At 39.8% G+C, this 20,553-nt stretch overlaps 1 long non-coding RNA gene across 3 annotated transcripts in view; it reads left to right on the top strand.

The window, feature by feature from the left end:
• The window catches only part of LOC140116513 (uncharacterized), a 30,994-nt gene extending 12,530 nt beyond the window's left edge, over nucleotides 1–18,464 (top strand). For 2 of the 3 annotated variants that reach the window (XR_011852786.1, XR_011852785.1), the window contains exon 5: nucleotides 17,828–18,464. This is a non-coding gene — a long non-coding RNA (uncharacterized lncRNA). The remainder of the gene's footprint in view (nucleotides 1–17,827) is intronic. The other variant, XR_011852787.1, reaches the window with a different exon arrangement.
• Nucleotides 18,465–20,553: the final 2,089 nt, after the last annotated feature.

The raw sequence follows: 20,553 nt of genomic DNA, 5'->3' as shown, positions 1-20,553 counted from the left end.
TGGAAAGAGGATGTATTGCTCTTTTAATACCCCTTGGTTGATAGTTACTGTATCTATCTCCTATAAATTGCCTATTTCCTATCTGTCCATTTATCTATCTGGCTTTTTGTCTATCTATTTATGTATGTTTCTTCTATCGACCTATTTATTTCCTGTCTATTACTGTATCTATCCATCTATCAGTCTTTTATCTCTTTTACTGTATCTATCCACAGTATCTCTTATATCTAAAGTACTTGTGCAGGGCTAAAGGAGCCTCTTACTGAATATGTTCATTAAATAGCAAAAATTATAAAAAAAAACAGTGCAGCACACTTCCATACCACAGGAGCTAACACCACAGTCCGAGATCGATCCAACAAGTCCCACTTTAAACAATAAAGAAAGGAGTATAAAAAAAACTCTGACCGGAGCTCCCAATGAATCCAATACGGCTGTTGTTCAAAATTCCTTCAAAGATCTTCAATTATATTCTACCGATGAGGAAAGTTTTGCAACAAGATGTAGGTCACTATTCAGAACGTCCTTAAGGTGCAGTTTTCTCCTTAAACTCACTCAACAGTGTGGTAGCAAAAACTAAAAGAGAAAGTAGGCACCAAATCGCATAGTACATTCTTAAAACCTTGGATTTTATTCCAGCTCCACTCGCTCGCCCGACCCTGGGTTTCGCCGTTCTCAGCTTCTTCCGGGGCGGGTGCACCTTAAGGACGTTCATTAAATAGTTTTATTTTGGGGCCCAACTTTGTCTAAAATCGGCCCTGCTGGGGTATATTAGTAAGTTTTTGTTTTTTTTGTTAGGGGTCAGAACAAAAATGATATAGGATGATTTGGGATGCTAAATCGCCAGTCCATATGAACCAGTGTGTGGTTTAGTGTCTCCAATCTCTTACAGAGGAGTCCTGTAATGCCAATCAAAGTACATGTGGTATAAGTGCACTGCTATGGTCCCATACCTTGTGTCTCCATCTACCCTTGCATAAAGGGTCCTCTTTCTACTTGTGTCCTGATCACTGTAGTTATGGTATTTGTACATACAATTGTTCTTGTCTTAATTTAATGTATGTGAACTCCTTATTGATTGTACAGCACCATGGAATCAATGGTGCTCTATAAATAAATAATAATAAATTGTATTAATAGGCACCATGTCAATCACAGGAAAAATGAGCACAGCAGTGCTGAACAAGGCTCGACTATCTCACTTTTAACCCAGCTCAAAGTCAAAATAAGGAGAATATCAAATAAAAATTTTTTAAATATATTTTTAAAAGCTAACATAACAAAAAATAACAAAAGGTAGACAAAAGAAAACTACATTACTGAAACACCACAGCATAAATAGATATAATGACACTGCACAGACTCCAATTTTACGCCATGCCTCAAGAGCTTTACATACTTACAACATCATTCCCCTGTCCACTATTAGCTGGTGATGAAACTTGATCACTAGATCAATGATTAAGTCAAACACCTCTCAGAGCCATCCCCAGTGAACCTAACTATATATCATAAACCAAGTCGCCATAAAGTGGGGGAATACCAGGGGTATAGTTTATTACTTAAGAATGACCAGAGTATATATGTAGCAGTGGAAGTTATACAGCCAGAAAAAAATTAAAATAAATTAATAGATAAAAACAATAAATAGATAAAACTAATAATAAAAAAAGAAAAGATTAAATAAAACAAATAAAGATGATGTCAAAAACAGTATGTGCCATACTATCCATCAGGAGTTCATCAAAAATCTACAAAACAAATTGTACACAAACAAAATGTAAACCAATTTTATAAAAAAGCTTATATCAAACGGGATATCTATCCATTTAGAACGAATCTTCTCTTCATTAACACGTCAACATCAATCTAAAACATTATAAATTGCATGGACTAAAATGTGTAATCCATAATTTCCCCTTTATTTTCATCCCCCCACCCACAAGACAGTCCTGTGAGAATCTATAACACACTGACGCCATGTGAGCCCCATTCTCCAAGAGTCAAACGTTAATATAGCATCAAGCAGCAGTTTGTCTCCTAAATAGGGAAGCGATAACAAGAGATTGAGTTACATTAACACTCACTTACTTGGGCCTCTTGCAAGCTAGAACAGCTCAAATTTACAGATTATGCAGGGTACGTCTTACAGAAGAGAAAGAATGCACTTACATACACAATGAACGTGTTTGCTTTGTGAATGAGAAAGAAAGTTAATAACAATCATTTATAAATAAATGTGACCGGTAACAATGAACAATAGTACCATAATCATCCGATCTGGTCAATTCAAGGCTCTTCTTTGTTTAATTCTTAATGGAAATCCACATAGAAATCAAACTTGATAAGCCAGGGACACTTACTCGTAGATCCAGGCACTGTGACTGTGGTAATCTTCTTATATTTGTTATCCATTGCCTCCTTCCTTCTAAAATCAACTTTTACAATTATACAAATGAGCCAGGGCTCTGGAGGTTTTAAAAGAGCCCCTACGTGTTGTAGCTTCACAGGCAGTTAGAGTGTCTCCCCTCCCTCTGCCTGAAGTAATCTCAAGGCAACAATTGGGATGAGGCTAGAGGGAAGTGGGGGATTTGAGTAGTATAAGGCCTCCCCTCCCCCTGGCCATATTTATCACAGAAGCCTCTAAATATATGCTTTTATAGGCATATAGCGGCACAGGCCCGGATTAAGGTAGGTGGAGGCTTCTAGGCGCAAAATCTGGTTGGAGCCCCACTGAATGTAACCCAGACAGTGGAACACATTACTATTCTAAATTATCATTAATATTCTAAACTTTATCCTACTTACATGTTAGCCTAGCTGCCATTGTTGCAAATGAGTCACTGCTCGGAGCAAGGCGAACATGCAGTGTAGTGGCACCTGTGCATCACTGCCAGAGACAGACATTTCTGGTGCTAGCCCCCTTATAAGAAAAGTGGTAGGGGCCCTGGGGAGCACGCCCCTGGAGCTCTTCCTGTGATCCGGCCCTTGATTGGCATATGTAACAGCATACTTTATTGTTGTGTTTTATTCTATAGAAATATGTAGCAGACTTTGCTACAAAAAAGGTATGTCAATGCATGTTTACCAAAAACAAAGGCCTATGGATATCGTCTGCATGTGCATTGGAAGATTTCCTGGTGTATACATAAATGTGACAAAACTAAAGTTTGGACAGATCCTAATTGTACAATTAATTTCTTGAATAGTAGTACAATGATATCCTTCAGCAATGCCCTAATGGAATCCCACTGTCTATGATTCTAAAAGCGATGGGAAGTACAATTTAGTTGCATGTCCTGGAATATGTGTCTGGAATGTAAGCATTGCGGTGTAGAAAAACATAAATGCATTTTTTCTTTTTTCTCTTCCCCTTCTCATTAGTATAAGGATAATAAATTGCTTGCTATGTGATACTCTAAGAAAAAAAGCTAGTTTTCACATGTTACTTGCTCTACGGATGCACTTCACGAAACTGTTTGGACTTGTCATCTGGTGGCTGGGACAGGTGGCATCTACATGATTAATGTGAACACTACACGTTTTCATTGTGTCCTGTTATTTTGAACCAGAGACCGCGGTCAGTAATGAAGTGTTATTTCTTTTAAGCTCATGTAATTGAAATTGTGTGCTACAAACAAAAACACAAATGTAGAAATTTGCAGTGGCTGAAAGGGCTTTTTATTGTGTGCTCCCTTTGGCAGGATACACTCTTCTTTTAGCTTCTTATGCCCTTGTTTTTAAGAAAAAAGGCTTTAAAAATTATACAAATGAGCCTGAGTTGCTCCAGGTTACATTAACACCTATGGAGCCAGAAGCCCATCAGGATCATTTGCATATTTTTAAAGCCCTTTTTAGTAAAAACAAGGGCAAAAGAAGCTATGAGAGTGTATCTTGTCAGAGGTGGCCCTGCCAAGCATGTAAAGTAAGTGTGCTGGGATTATAGTCCTTGACCCTGTTGGTGGCTTCCTTTAATGACGAAGCATTTTTGGCAAGTTTTCGTACTTAGGATGGCATATCAATGCAAGCTGTGGCAAGAAGGTTTGGCATCTGTTTGGTAGTTTCCAGAGCCTGGATGTGCTACCAGGAGACAGGCGAGCATAGCTATGGACTGGCCCTCTCATTCCCCAAACCTGAATCTGATTGAATACATCTGGGACATCATGTCTTGCTGCATTCACCAACGTCACGTTGCACCAGACTGTTGGCAGAGTTGGCGGAAACTTTAGTCCAGGTCCGGGCGGTGATCCCTCAGGAGACCATCCGCAACCTCATCAGGAGCATGTAGTGTGCGTTATAGTAAGGACATACAGGCGCGTGGAGGCCACACACAATACTGAGCCTCATTTTGTTTTATGGACATTACATCAAAGTTGGATCAGCCTGTGAAGATGGATAGATACAGGTACAATGTTTTGGAAATTTTAGAAACTGAGATTTGGAAACCAATTAAAGGTGATCCCCAATGACCACATAAAATGTTATGGTGGAGATATGGAAATAATTAAAGTCCCAAGCCTATAATGATGGCTTTAATGTTATTACACCAATCTGGGGCAATAAGAAATTGTTGGTACCAGATGTTGATTGCAGATATTGGATGGAGAAAGATATTAAATATATTTTTCAATTGGGTAATGGGAGCATATTTAAATCATTCCAAGAGTTGCAGAAAGAATTTTGTTTGCCTGGGTTCTGCTATGTCTCCTATTTACAGCTGTTCCACTGGTGGAAATCACTGGAGAAGTTTAATATGTCGGGCTACAGTTTGGACTCTTGGTACTAAATTGAAAAGTAAAAGATTGCTTCGATTTTGGTTAAAGAAAGAACATAGTGATAATGTAAAGAGAATAGGAGATAAATGGACTGGCGAGGTGAGGGTAATACATGAGTATTTATGTGGAAATATTTTGTTAGATACGATTGTTGTAGCAAAGATCCCCAGTTCTGGGAAATGGTGGTAGAAAATATGGGAAGGCTTCTTCAGATGGCCATACAACTTACAATACAGGCACGCATTTTTGGCTTGTTTAAGGGAAGTAGAGGGGACCAATTGGCAAAAAAAACTCCTGGTTTTGGCAAAATTTTGTACATTATAGGAGTATATTGGGGCATTCTCCCCAGGCTCTCTGGCTGCCTCTGACAGCTGAAGACACTGTCCTGTTCCTGCAGTTAGTGTGGGCGCTGGAAAAAATGCAGTTATGTAAAAAAACGTAGACTTCAGCCCAGCTGACATCTTTTGTCAATGGGCATGACATTGAGTTAATTGGGCAGAAACATTACAGTCTGTAGATACTCTGTAATAAATCTGTAATGAATGGACACAAGAGCAATCTGCTGGAGACATACCTAGAGTTCTCACAACCCCCATAGATAAACAAGCAAAGCCTAGAACAATGATCCACTACCTAGTTCACATATTAGTAGACTAAACACAAATGAACTTTTATGGCATAGCAATACAATACATAACATAAAAGTGTATTTGCATGAACCCCCTACTAATCCTCAACCATGTCAAAGTCTTCTTTGCAGAGGATATAAACTTGGAATCTCTCATTGAAATGATTGTTAGAGGCCCCTGCAGGCAGCTATTTCTGTCACACCCCACCCCAAATCATGTATTCAAGGCTAGGTTCACACCATGTTTTATGTATATGCGGAGCGAATAGGTCAGGAAAGCTCCTGGTGTATACTCTCAGAGTATACCTAGACTTGTACTGGCAGACGGAGGCATCGTTTTTGTATATGTTGTATACTGTGCAAAAGCTGAATGAAAGATGCAGCAAGCTACGTCTTTCTATTCTGCTGTCTCCTGTTGAGTGCCATGTATGTTCAGAGGAGGCCTTGAAGTCTATGGGGGTGGATGCAATAGTACTGCACCCCCCCAGACATCCACTGAGCATATGCATCAGAGGAAGGAGCACCACAGTTATGTCACTGAACAAAAAACAGATAGTGACTTCACTGGAAACACCAATAATCACTGGCTGCATTTAGGGGGGAGGAGATACCAGTTAATTTATCCTCCTGTACAGCATACAGTGGGATACGTCCGTTCTATAAGTTGTAAGGACACGGCAGGAATCTTTACAACGTATGGCAATAACAAGATTTGAATGTAGCCTAGAACAGCTAACAAGAAATCAATATTACTGCTAAATAGCAGATCCCACTGACAAATTAGTAGTGTACATCATGCAGGGAAATACAATACTGTCTCATAGCAATATGCCAACAAATGGCAGAGGGAACACACAGTTGTCATTTATTACTACCCACAGTAGTACTAAGAAAATTAAGTGAAATAAGACAATTAGTAATGTCATACTGTTCCACCATATCCCAAAAATACTTCAAGGCACTGAGGTCAGCATTCCATGTACAGCTTTGTTTGGTATTGCAGCCCTTAGTGAAAGAGAGTTGGGAAAGAAAGGAAAAGGGTTGTTAGATATCCAGTTTATACAATACGCCAACAATTTCAGACTGGTGAGGTTCCGACTCTTGGCACCATGATAACCAGATAATTTAAGTGGCCTCATCCACTTGGTTGTTTGCCAGCCTCTGCTCCATACTTAGAGTAGCAGCTGTGCCTTGTATTTCTGCTCAGTCCTACTCATTTGACATGGACAAAGCTGTAATGAGCTGTAAAACTGCTATAAAATGGATAACGCCTAAAGAAACATCATTGGTCTCCTGACAGTTAAACATTCATTTTAGTATCTAAATATAGCTGAATCTTTGTGAATGGTGGACTCAGCCACTTCTTCCCAGTTATAACTCTGCATACCAATAGCATCAGCTTTACGCAACTGGCCATCCCAGTAAGCATGTATTTTACACCCCTTTACATACAATAATTCCGGGTGCAATTCCTTTAAAAGTGGCAATCACTGTTCTCCCTAATAGTGGCCATTGAACCCCATAGGCACTACTGTTTATACTATCAGCAGCATCCAAATGTTTAGCATAAGGAGTCGGCTCCTTCTCCTTTTCTTTGGCACCTCTCGACTGTGATTGCTGGGTGATCAAGGCCACCCTTACCATCACGCATGTCTTTCGGAAAGCCTAATCTTCTAAAGGATTAAAGCCAAACCAATATATCTATTCCAGAAGTAACAGATCCCCAACTGTAGACAGCACTTTTTCAATGTGGTTGCGTCACTTCAGTACAGTGAAGTGTACTGGTTTAGTTGAGTGAGAGGCTTTTGACTAGGGTGAGGGAGTAAGAGTTCTCTTTACAGAGAGTTTGCTAATTAAGGCCATTTCGCATTCATGTTTTGACTCATGTTTATGCTCCACTAGGGGACTCTTGGAAATATGCAAATAGGTTTTCCTAAATGGGAAAAACCACGCCTCATTTGCTACTTTGTAAGGCAGCCCCTTTGCCATCAAGCATGACTTTCAGGAGGCTGTAATCGAACATAATATTTTCATTAGGCTTCCTGAAAGTTAAGCTTGATGAAAAGGGGGCTGCCTTACAAGGTAGCAAAAGAGAAATGGTTTTCCTTGTTCCATCTAGGAAAATCTTTTTGCATATTTCCCACATTGTGCTAGTGGCATGGTGTACTCCTAACAAAACATCAAATGTTGATCAATGTAGATAACATTTTTACCTCAGTACATTATTATAACATTGTAACATTATAACATACATTGTTAGCTAATCTCTAGTGTCTATACAGCACAGACTAAAAGTTTGGACACACCTTCTCATTCAAATAGTTTTCTGCATTTTCCTGACTATAAACTATTGTAGATTCACACTGAAGGCATCAAAACTATGAATTAAACCATGTGGAATATATACACAAAAAAGTGTGAAACAACTGAAAATATGTCTTATATTTTAGGTTCTTTAAAGTAGCCACCTCTTGCTTTGCAGACTCTTGGCATTCTCTTGATGAGCTTCAAGAGGTAGTCACCAGAAATGGTCTTCCAACAAGCTTGAAGGTGTTCCCAGGGATGCTTAGCGCTTCTTAGCGCCTTTTGCCTTCACTCTGCGGTCCAGCTCTCCCCACACCATCACACCGCCTCCTCCATGCTTCACGGTGGGAACCAGTCATGTAAAGTCCATTTGTTTACCTTTTCTGCGTCGCACAAAGACACAGTGGTTGGGACCAAGGATCCCAAATTTGGACTCATCAGATCAAAGCACAGATTCCCACTGGCCTAATGTATATTCCTAGTCTTCTTTAGCCTAAACAAGTCTCTTCTGCTTGTTAACTGTCCTTAGCAGTGGTTTCCTAGCAGCTATTTTGCAATGAAGGCTGCTGCACACAGTCTCCTCTAACCAGTTGTTGTAGAGATGTGTCTGCTGCTAGAACTCTGTGTGGCATTGACCTGGTCTATAATCTGAGCTGCTGTTAACCTGCAATTTCTGAGGCTGGTCACTTGATGGTTTTTCCAACTGCACTTGGGGACGCTTTCGAAGTTTTCCCTGACTGACCTTCATTTCTTAAAGTAATGATAGCCACTTGTTTTCCCTTACTTACCTGCTTTTTTCTAACCATTGTACAAATTCTGACAGTCTATTCAGTAGGACTATCTTCTGTGTATCCACCTGACTTCTGCACAACACAACTGATAGTCCCAACCCCATTTATAAGGCAAGAAATCCCACTTATTAAACCTGACAGGGCACCTGTGATGTGAAAACCTTTGCAGGTGACTACCTCTTGAAGCTCATCAAGAGAATGCCAGAGTGTGCAAATCAGAAATCACAGCAAAATAACCTAGATTATAAGACATATTTTCAGTTGTTTCACACTTTTTTGTTAAGTATATAATTCCACATGTGTCAATTCATAGTTTTGATGCCTACGGTGTAAATATACAATTTTTATAGTCATAAAAATACAGAAAACTCTTTAAATGAGAAGGAGTGTCCAAACTTTTGGTCTGTACTGTATATACAAATAAATATAAAGTTGTGGTTATTATATTTGTGTAACTGTGTAATTTTACATTGGGATTTCCATTAGAATTTTTATATTCCATTATTCTCATATATATATAGTACTTTTTTCAAAGAATTGCAATATATGCCTTAGTAAATAAATGTCTAGTTCAAAAAACACAGTTAAAACACAGATGGTGCAGCTGAGAAAACCCTGTGACCTATGTGAGGTTTACGTTAAACTTTCTGCTATAGCGAGAAGTACAGTCCCTCTGTCCTTGTAACACAAATACTGTGAGAGCGTCACTAAGAAAAACAACACTGGCCTCTAGCACAGAGGTAATATGAGGTCAATCGCTTGGTACTATGCCATGTTTACCGCTTCAGTGCTACACCATGATCCTATTTTGTTAAGATTAAACTCTACAAAGAATGTCTAACCCATATATACATATTAGAATATTTTATTTACAAACCTCCTCTCCTATACCCCTCACATTGGCAAGTTTTTGTACACCATACCAGCCATACATTTTACATATACTGGGGTTATTTATCATTGGTTTTACTGGGCTTTTTGAAAAACTTATTTGCATATTTTCCCTGGGACTTTTTATGCATTTTGAGACTTTTTGGGAACTTTTTGAAAAAACACAGCAATTAGAGCAAACAAACATTTATTAAGTGTCCAAAGCCACTCTAATGAATCTCATGGGCAGCGGAGCTCCAAAAACAGACATAGAACTATCGCAAGGAGCTGTCATTGTATCTATAACCACATTTCAGTAATAATAATTCTTTATTTATATAGTGCACACAGATTACACAGCGCTGAACAAAGCATGTCAAATTGGTCCCTGTCCCTATGGGGCTCACAATCTACAACTACCTTACAGTATGTTTTAGAGTGTGGGAGGAAACCGGAGTACCCAGAGGAAACCCACACAAACACGGAGAGAACATACAAACTCTTTGCAGATGTTGACCTGAGTGGGATTAGAACCCAGGACCCCAGCGCTGCAAGGCAGAAGTGCTACTCACTCAGCCACCGTGCCGCCCGTGCAGTACAATGGTGCAGATTTTTCAGGAGTATAAAAGTGTCTTAAAGATAGACAGGCAGTTGAATACTGATAGAGATTTATCAAAGTGTCTGATACCGAATGATAAACCTGGCATAAATCAAAAATAAAAAGTATACACGTCTTAGGGATAAATGGGATAGCTTGATCCCTCTGGGACCCAAGTTTTTTGGTTTTATCTAAACTAATCAGGCTGCATTCACATGGTGAGTTTCATAGTGTTAGCATCATGTTTACACCGTGTTTACACAACATTTAATGTTATTGCAATGTGAATGCAATGGTAGCACATTGTAAACTCAATGTAAACATAACATTAACCCCTTATCACCGACACTAGTTTTCACCTCAGTGACCAGACTCGATTTTTCAAATCTGCCCTGCCTCACGATAATTGGTTATAACTTCGGAACGCTTTAACATATCTGGGTGATTTTTAGAATGTTTTCTCGTGACACATTGTACTTCATGTTAGTTATAAAATTTAAGTGATAAGTTTTGCATTTCGTTCTGAAAAAAAGTGAAAATTTGGCAAAAGTTTGTAAAAATTCTTCATTTTCCAAGTTTGAAATGTTCTGGTTTCCAGACAAGATGTAAAACTACCCAAAAAGTTTGATAATTAACATTTACAGAATATCTGATTTATGTTGGGATGATATTTTATGCTTCCGGTCATTTTTCTAGGATGTTATGAGGCGCAGAACTTTAGGTGCGATATTTCTCATTTTCATGAAAATTGCCAAAACTCACATTTTGAGGGACAACTCAGCTTCCAAGTGACTTTGAAAAGCCTAAATAATAGTAAAACCCCATAAATGACCCCACTATAGAAAGCTCACCCCTCACACATGGGTTAAAAAATATGGACCTGCGATTTAGAAACTATAGAATTTTTTTGGAAAATACATTCATTTAGGCCAAAACTGACATTTTCAGAATAAATTAAATGATGAAACGCGCTGCAACGCTTGATGCCCAATTCCTCCCGAGTTTACTGATACCCCATATGTGGTGGTGACTGCTGTACGAGCGCACGGCCAAGTATAGAATGAATGGAGGCGCCATTCACAGCAGATTTGTATTGTTACATTGTACGACCTATAAATTTTTATTTTTTTTGGTAATGCGAACATATGAGGGCTTAATATGTACGGGATGAGATACAGTGTATAGATAATTTATTTTGGGAGTCTAAAGCTTATTCTTGAGATTTTATTAGCTATTTCAAGGGGGACACAAACAAAATAATCAATTTTTATTTTGGATTGTTATCTCCCCCCCCCCCCCTGCTCACCGTAAAGTAAAATTAATATTTTATCTTTATTCTCTGGTTCACTACGATTGCGGTGATACCTCATTTATATAGTTTTTCTTATTTTTGCTTAATTTTCCTGAGCAAAACCAATATTGGAGAAAATCGCATTGTTTTTACTATGCTGTTTTCAGATCTGGTTGAGGGATAATTTTTTGCGAAAACAGTTGTTTTTTTTCAGTCGTATCATATTAGGGAACGTAACTTTTTTTGATCACTTTTTAGAACATTTTTTGTGATGGTGTTTGATGAAAAATTGTATATTATGGGAAGTTTTTGGAGTTTTTTTTTACGTAGTTCACCAAGCGGGTTCAATATTGATTTAGATTTATTGTACAGATTAATACGGACGCGGTGATACCAAATATGTACGTGTTTTTGTGTTTTATTTACTTTATTTGCATTTTATGTGTTACTGGGGAGATTATGGGACTTTTATTTTATTTATTTATTTAATTATATTATAAAAAGATTTAATTTTTTTTTTTAAACTTTTTTACATTTTCTACTTCTTGGCTTGAATAATCGATCATCCGATCGCTTATTCAAGCCTTTACACCGCAATACACTTGTATTGTAGTGTATAGTGTAAGTAACTGAGCATGCCGCGCATGCTCAGTTACTTACAGCCGGGTCCTGCCAGGAGGCGGAACCCGGCACAGAGAGGAGCCGTCAGCCCCGGGTCACTCGTCGGGACCCGGGGCAGCGGCAGGAGGGATCGGATCCCCCGGTAAGCTCACCGGGGGGGTTCGATCCACGGGGGACACACTTGCACGCCGCGGTCATGCTCGACCTTTTAACATGTCACTTTTAACATGTAATTAATAAAGCTCTTTACAAGGATTTTTCACTTTTAACAGTTGCCTGTGCGGATTTCCTTTATTTTCTCCTCATTTTTTGCAACTTATCACCTTGGATCCAGACCAAGAGTTCTTCTCATCCAGCACGGCCATCTATTGGGACGATTCAACAGAAGGGTGAGCACACACAAAAAAAACTTTTTCCCTTTTTCTTACTTAGTATACAGTGTCAGGAAACAGTGCATGACACTGGTGGTCTCTTTTTCATGCTGTTTCAATCCTTGTTATTCCCAGCCACACAGTGCCCCTATTAATGCAAATCACACAATATATACAATTAGTGCTAGCCACACAGTGCCATCAATTATTCCCAGACACATAATATATGATAGGCCTGTCTCTGTTCCAACACTGCTCTCTTTTTTATCATTAGGTAGGCTTCTCGGGACAGTTCTAAGACTGCCTTTGGAGCTCCACTTCCCTTCAGATTTATTAAAGTGGCTTTCGCCCTCAGCAGTGTTTACCTGAAATATTTGCAAAATGATTTTAAAATATCATATAAATGTATAAAGATTGGATATAAAGAAAAAAAACCTACAATAAAACTTAATCTTTAATGAACCTACACAATGAACACAAATTAAAAAATGTAAAAAATGGTACTAGTGTTAAGTACAACATATCCCGCAAAAGACAAGCCCATAACCTACTCCGTAGACAAAAAATAAACGTGTAATACTTGTGTTATACGTGTTGTTGCAGTAGTCGACTATACAGTCATGGCCATAAGTTTTGAGAACGATAAAATGTTAATTTTTACGAAGTCTACTGCAGGTTTTATAATGGCAATTTGCATATACTCCAGAATGTTATAAAGTGATCAGCTTAACAGCAATTAATTGCAGCGTCAATATTTGCCTAGAAAATGAACTTTTTCCCCCAAAACACATTTCAACTTCATTGCAGGCCTGCCTTAAAAGGAGCATCTAACAGTTTCAGTGATTGCTCCATTAACACAGGTTTGGGTGTTGATGAGGACAGGGCTGGAGATCAATCTGTCAGGATTAAGTAAGAATCACACCACTGGATACTTTAAAAGGAGGCTGGTGCTTTGCATCATTGTTTCTCTTCTGTTAACCATGGTTATCTCAAACACGTGCAGTCATCCTTACACTGCACAAAACTGGCCTAACAGGGAAGAGTATCGCAGCTAGAAAGATTGCACCTCAGTCAACAATCTATCACATCATCAAGGAATTCAAGTAGAGAGGTTCCATTGTTGCCAAAAAGGCTCCAGGGCCCAAGAAGGACCAGCAAGCGCCAGGACCGTCTCTTAAAAGTGTTTCAGTTTCGGGATTCGAGCTACCAGCATTGCAGAGCTTGCTCAGGAATGGCAGCAGGCGGGTGTAAGTGCATCTGCACGTCCTGGTGTCAAGGAGGGCAGCAACGAAGCCACTTCTCTCCAGAAAAAACATCAGGGATAGAATGATATTCTGCAAAAGGTACAGGGAGTGGACTGCTGAGGACTGGGATAAAGTCATTTTCTCTGATGAATCCCCTTTCCGATTGTTTGGAACATCTGGAAAACAGCTTGTTCGGAGAAGACAAGGTGAGCGATACCACCAGACTTGTCTCATGCCAACTGTAAAGCATCCCGCAACCATTCAGGTGTGGGGCGGCTTCTCAGCCAAGGGAATCGTCTCTCTCACAGTCTTGCCTAAAAACACATCCATGAATAAAGAATGGGACCAGAATGTCCTCCAAGAGCAACTTCTCCCAGCCGTCCAAGAGCAGTTTGGTGATGAACAATGCCTTTTCCAGCATGATGGAGCACCTTGCCATAAAGCAAAGGTGATAGCTAAATGGCTCCCCAGATCTTAATCCCATTGAGAACTTGTAGTCAATCATCAAGAGACTGGTGGACAAACAAAAACCAACAAATTGTGACAAAATGCCAGCAATGATTGCGCAGGAATGGACGGCTATCAGTCAGGATTTGGTCCAGAAGTTGATTGAGAGCTGCCAGGGAGAATTGCAGAGGTCCTGAAGAAGAAGGGTCAACACTACAAATATTGACTTGCTGCATTAACTCATTCTGACTGTCAATAAAAGCTTTTGTTACTCATAATATGATTGCACTTGTATTTCTGTATGTGATAAAAACATCTGACCATATTAACAGAAAAATATATATATTTCATAGCTCTTAAAAGTGCTTTGCTGTACTGTTGTAAGGCACAAAATGTCCCCCAACATGTCTCATTCAACTATATAGACCTGCACATCGTTTTTTTTACCCCAGTGAAGTCATATATGAAAATTTGCCGGCTGCAGTGAGTGCCAGGCGAGGGGACAGAAAGACCCAGTAGCGAACCACTCCCCGCCCGTCCGCGCCCACCCCCTGAACCACCGCGCCAGGGTGTCTCAAAAAGTAGTACATGAGACCATACAGCAAGGCGATAAATATAGGCGGTATGGGCGGGCACCTGGGGCCTTGGACGGAGAAGACGGAGCTGCGGGGCCGAGGAGAAGAAGCCGGAAGGTGAGTATAACGGCTGTAGGCGTTTATGTAAAGGGTGAACATCTGGGGTGGACATTTCATAAAAGGGGGCATCTGGAGTGGACATTTCATTAAAGGGGGCATCTGGGGGTGGACATTTCATCAAAGGGGGCATCTGGGGTGACAATTCATTAAAGGGGGCATCTGGGATGGACATTTTATTTATGATGGGGGGGATTTATGTAAAGAGGGCATCTGCTGTGGACACTTCATTAAAGGGGGAATTGGCTGTGGACATTTCATTAAAGGGGGGCATCTCTGGTGGACATTTCATTAAAGGGGGCATATGCTGTGGAGTTTCAATAAAAGGGGACCCTGCCAGTGGACATTTCAGTAAAGGGGGGCTCTGCTGAAGGACATTTCAATAATAAAGGGCAGCTGTTGCTGGACATGTTATTAGAGTAGCGGCTGTATTTCCTACCCTAGAGCTCGTACCATAGTCAATAACTTTCCCCATTTTTTTTTTTTTGGAGGGGGTTAAAATTAGGAGCTTTGGCTTATACGTGAGTATTTACAGTATGAGAGTGAGTTCAGCTGCAGAGCACAGAGGCCGGGCCAGCCAGAGGTAACTTCCACATCTCCTACACCACCGATGGTGAACCTATGGCACACGTGCCACATGCGGCACGCAGAGCCGTTCCTGTGGGCACGTGCGCCGTCGCCGATGAAACTCTGCCTGTCCTGCTAAACATATGTCTATCGGGGTGAGGAAACTACACGCCGCTCTATAGACATCATTGCAGAGCCTCCGCTCATGCGCGGTAGCTCTGCATTTACCGATGGAGCGCTGAAAGTATCAGTCGCTTCCAGAGAAACCAATGGAGAGTTGGCGTGCATGCGCGGTAACTCTGCATTTGGCCAGGGAGCACTGAATGTAATTATGGCTCCCACAGAAACCAATGCGGCCGGGAAAAGAGAGCAGTTTGATAAAGCTGCTCCCACATCATAGGATTGGGGTCACATATAGGGGTCAGCACCTACCTTGTAGGGTCACTCAGGGACCATTAGTTAGGTTCCGGATAGCGGGTTCGCCCTTGTCAGTGCAGCTAATCTGCTGCAGGCAGGGCCATAGCCCACAGGGACATTGCAGGGTGAGTTCACCACCACTTACCCAGTCTGACAGATAGTGCCAGGCCTGGTTGCGGTTGCACTGTTTCTGGACAGGTTCTTCACAGATTCAATAGCTTGTAAAATCATTTTTAGCAACTTTAAGTTTTCTGTATGATTTTATCAGTGTATCACATCATTCTGGAGGAATTTTGGCTCATTCTTTTCTACAGTGTGTTTTCAGTACATTGAGATTTGTGGAAATTTGTTTATGCACAGCTCTCTTAAAGGGACCGCATAATCAATTTTTTTTTTTTTTTATCGTTATTTTTTGTCATCTGTTTTTACTACCTACTATATATTTTATTATTCCAATATCTTGAGAGGACTGTGACAGCTGCCATTTTTAGTTTATCAGTATTTAGTGATATGCTTTACAGTAGTCTCTGGCAATAGTCTGGAGTTGACAAGTTGAGGTCTATGGTAGAGGTTATGCAGATAAACTGTGACATCACATATTTTCAGTTTTGGATGTAATCATGAGTATTTTTTTTATAGATGTTATCTTCTATTTAATCCAATCTGATTTGTTGTTATCATATGCTTGTCCAACGTCTTTTGGTTTTGTTCAGATGCAACAGAAACTAAAAGGTTTTATACATAATGAATGAGGTATGGATAAAGCTGACCATTTTTACATGGGAGCACTATTTTTTGTGGATGACCCTTTTTCATGATTTGATGAATATAACAGGTCACTGTAAAAAAGCTTTCTGGCTCTTGCACACAAACATGTACATTTCACCAGGGCCAGAGGTCCCTTGTTTGTAGCCTGTGTGTCATTGGGGTGTAAGACCATGGGCATGTACATGAGCACACAGAAGTAAATGAGGATTGTTGTTTCAGAATCCCGATTTAACATCCATGTGCAAGAGACGTAAAAGGCAGGGGAATTTAGCAGTATGTCCAAATAGGAAGTAATTTTAGGATCACTTTTTAGGACTGATAAAATATGGGAAAAATATGATTACACGAATTGTTAAACTTCAACAAAACTGCAGTGTACACTGAGGTTTTTCACTTGGTTCTCATTCAACTGTGAAACACATAGTAGCACAAAGTCTGATTGCAGCCCAAGAGGTGTACCGTATTTTTCGGACTATAAGGCGCACAGAAAATCCTTTGATTTTCTCAGAAATCAAAGGTGCGCCTTATATTCCAGTGCGCCTTATATATGAACCATACTTACAGACAACAGCTGCCTTCAACTGTGCACAGGTCTGCCACCTGCTGGTCATTCATCCTTAAAATCAGGTGCGCCTTATAATCCGGTGTGCCTTATATATGAACCTAGACATTTAAGCAGGCATTTATTGATGGTGTGCCTTATAATCCTGTGTGCCTTATAGTCCAAAAAAACCCATAGTTGAAATATTATGGGTTATTTTTGGAGATCTAACTACCAACACCATTACAGATCAGCTGGTAAATAAGAATGGAACAGTAAGTAGACAACTCTGTTTTTCGTGTAGCAGCTAAAATGAATGGAACTGCTCTACACTCCCCTGGTGTGATCACTACACTGAGAAAGGAGCTGTTTGCCTTCTGTTCAATTCCCTTTGTGTCCCTTTTGCTATTAACAAAAGCTTATATATGGGGAATGCTGGGTGTTCCAAAGGGAGAACCTATTCTAGGGATCCAAATGGAAAACCCCTTTAAGTGTTTATCCAGCTCTTCACTTGGATGCCTGCCATGCCAGTCCAACTCTAAAAGCTTCACAAGGTAATGTTCGGCTGCCATGCAGGAGGCACGTGATCGGACTACCTATAATTACATGATACAGGCACATTATTATACTGCCAACACAGGATATTCATTTGGTCCACTGCATTACTTATGTGTAGGCATGAAAGATCAACAAAAATATGTAGTTACATAGTGTCAAAATTTATATCTGTGCATGTAAAGGGCACAATACAAATACACAATGTATTAGTTAAAATGTGTAGTTAAAATCCCATACAGAATGATATTAACTGCTATAAAGTTTCAATAAACTTCTATTTCTCGCCACCAAAAAAAAAACCTATAGAACTAACGAGAACTTTCTGCTTTCTCCTCGTACGCCAGGGTATGTTTTCATTTTTCCAAGAAATCCTGAGACACACAGTGTGAGCTGGGACACCACAGAGTCTGCACAGAAACAAGAAAGAAATGAAACTGACATGACACTGGACCATTATTTTATGTTCTTGGCCTTACCCCACCCCAACAACATCCTGTGTTGTGTTCTCTGGTTGAGATCAAAACTCAACTAGTAAAGAAATCTTGAGGCCCCAAATAGTGGGAAAGCATCTCCAAACTACATACAAGTCTAAGACCTTCTGAATATAATCCACGTCTCCACTTTAGCAAAGTAATATAAATGTAAGTGGAAAACAACTTTATAGGAATATGAATTATTCTAATGTACATTCCCTCATAATTTAAGAAATTCACTTAAAATCCCCTCTTTTTATTACATTTTCTGTAGTCTCAGTTACGTCTGTTTCTGGAAAGCTAAATGACAAACAATTTTACTGCCAATGTAGCTCTCAAAGGGGTTATTCCTACAAAACCAGTCAAAAGTTTGGACGCACCTTCTCATTCCATGTTTTTACTTATTTTCTTTTTTTTACATTTTCTACATTGTAGATTTATATTGAGGACATGAAAACTGTGAAGGAACAATCACAGGATTAACTGGTAAATAAAGTGTTAAAACAGATTGGAATTATTATTATTATTAGATTAATGAATTCTGCACTCCTGCACTGCGCGGGAAGTGTGCACCAACTTTGTTTTGGTGCACCTTTAACATAAAGCATGCAACACAATTCGGTCGAGTCACAGTAATAAATGTGGTGCATTGGCACCGGAACGATCCTTTACGTGCAGAATTGTGGGGAGCAGCGGACACAAAACTTGCGCAAACAGATCATAAATACATGTACGAGCAGTTTGCACATAATTTTCAGTGCAAAGTCAGACAGAAAACTGGCATAAACACTTTAATAAAATCTGGGCCATTCTGTTTTAGGGCACGGTCACACGGTGCGTTTTGGTTGCGTTTTCTTTGCATTTTGAAACACATTACAACAGCTGGGAGGTGATTTGCCTAATTACATTACTATTAACATTTGCTTTTACAAAACGCAATGTTAATGATGCATTCATGTTTTGGTTTTGTTAACATAGTGTTAACACATGTGTTAACATCACATTTACACAGCATTTTGTAAACGCAAATGTTAATTGTAATGTAATGTAAGCAAATCACCTCTCCTCAGCTGTTATAATGCGTTTCAAAACACAACCAAATCTCACCTTGTGACCGCACCCTTAGGATGATGCCACACATGGCATTTTTAACCCGTTTTTGGTCCGCTTTTAAGCAGTCCGTTAAAAAACGCATCCGTTTTTGACAGGTTTTACCAATTATCTTAATTAAAACTGTTTAACTGTTTTTTAACGCATGCTTTTTTGGACACACTGCTTAAAAACGGACCAAAAACGGGTTCAAAATGCCATGTGTGGCATCACCCTGAGGGCTCGTTCACACGTTGCGTTTTGACCTGCGTTTTCATTGCGTTTGAAACGCACATACAACAGCTGAGGAGAGGTGATTTGCCTAATTACATCACTGTTAACATTTCCGTTTACAAAACGCATCATAAACGCGATGTTAATGCATTGTAATGTAATTAGGCAAATTACCTCTCATCAGCTGTTGTATATGCGTTTCAAACGCAATGAAAACGCAACCAAAACGCAACGTGTGAACGTGCCCTTATAGTTTTGTTTTAATAGGCTTTAACAGGGTAAAATCCCTGTGGATTTGCTGCAGCAAAATCGCCTGCAGTTGATCCAAAGCTATTTACATTAGCAGGATACTAATTAGGTTTCCAATCTACTACATGTTAATGATTTCTGGGGATCCGGGTTTCTGAATTCAACCTTTGTAATGCTCTGTCCCACTGCTGCATTGGAATTGCTACATTTTTCTGATGTTCGAAATTGTAGTGCAATGACCACTGAGGAATGTCCGACCCCGTCTGTCACTTTTGGTTTTTGCCTTGATGTTTATTTTTCTAGCCACACATTGATTGGTGGGATTTATCAAGACTTGTACTGGCCTAAAAGCCTGGTATAAAGTCTAAACTCCGGGCGCGCTGGCGCACTTTTTCTCCCCTTCTGTTACTTTTATGCCAACTAGGCAGGGAAGGGCAATGAGTGGCCCGTGGCCCACAGCAAAGCCGGCCAGCTAGCGTTTGGCATGCCCTGCGTCGGCACACTAGCTGTAGCCTGCATCAATTTTTGGGCCCAGGATATAGTGCAATTTTACGCTAGGCTGCATTTGCCATGGATTTGCTTTGCCGCATGGTTGGGCACCAGTTTTAACAAGAGGCATGCAATGTGCCAGCACTTGATAAGTCACCCCCATTATGTTTTTAACCCCTTAAGGACGCAGCCATTTTACAGCTTAAGGCTCAGCCCGATTTTTTGGATTCTGACATGCGTCGCTTTATATGGTTATAACTTTTGAACACTGTTACTTATCAAAACGATTCTGAGATTGTTTTTTCCCCACATGTTGTACTTCATTTTAGTGGTAAATTTTGGCAGATAAGTTTTGCGTTTATTTACAAAAAAAAGAAAATATGATACATTTTTTGAAAAATTTGCCATTTTCGAAATTCTAAATCATTGCGTTTTCAGGCAGATCGATTTACCACCTAAATAAGTTGCTGAATAACATTTCCCATTTGTCTACTTTACATTTTCATAATTTCTGAAATGTCTGGATAATTTATTTT

This window comes from Engystomops pustulosus, chromosome 2 (genome assembly GCF_040894005.1).
Source record: "Engystomops pustulosus chromosome 2, aEngPut4.maternal, whole genome shotgun sequence".
In the NCBI taxonomy this organism is placed as follows: Eukaryota; Metazoa; Chordata; class Amphibia; order Anura; family Leptodactylidae; genus Engystomops; species Engystomops pustulosus.
The sequence above is the reverse complement of the archived record's forward strand: the minus strand, read 5'-3'. Positions and strand labels throughout refer to the sequence as shown.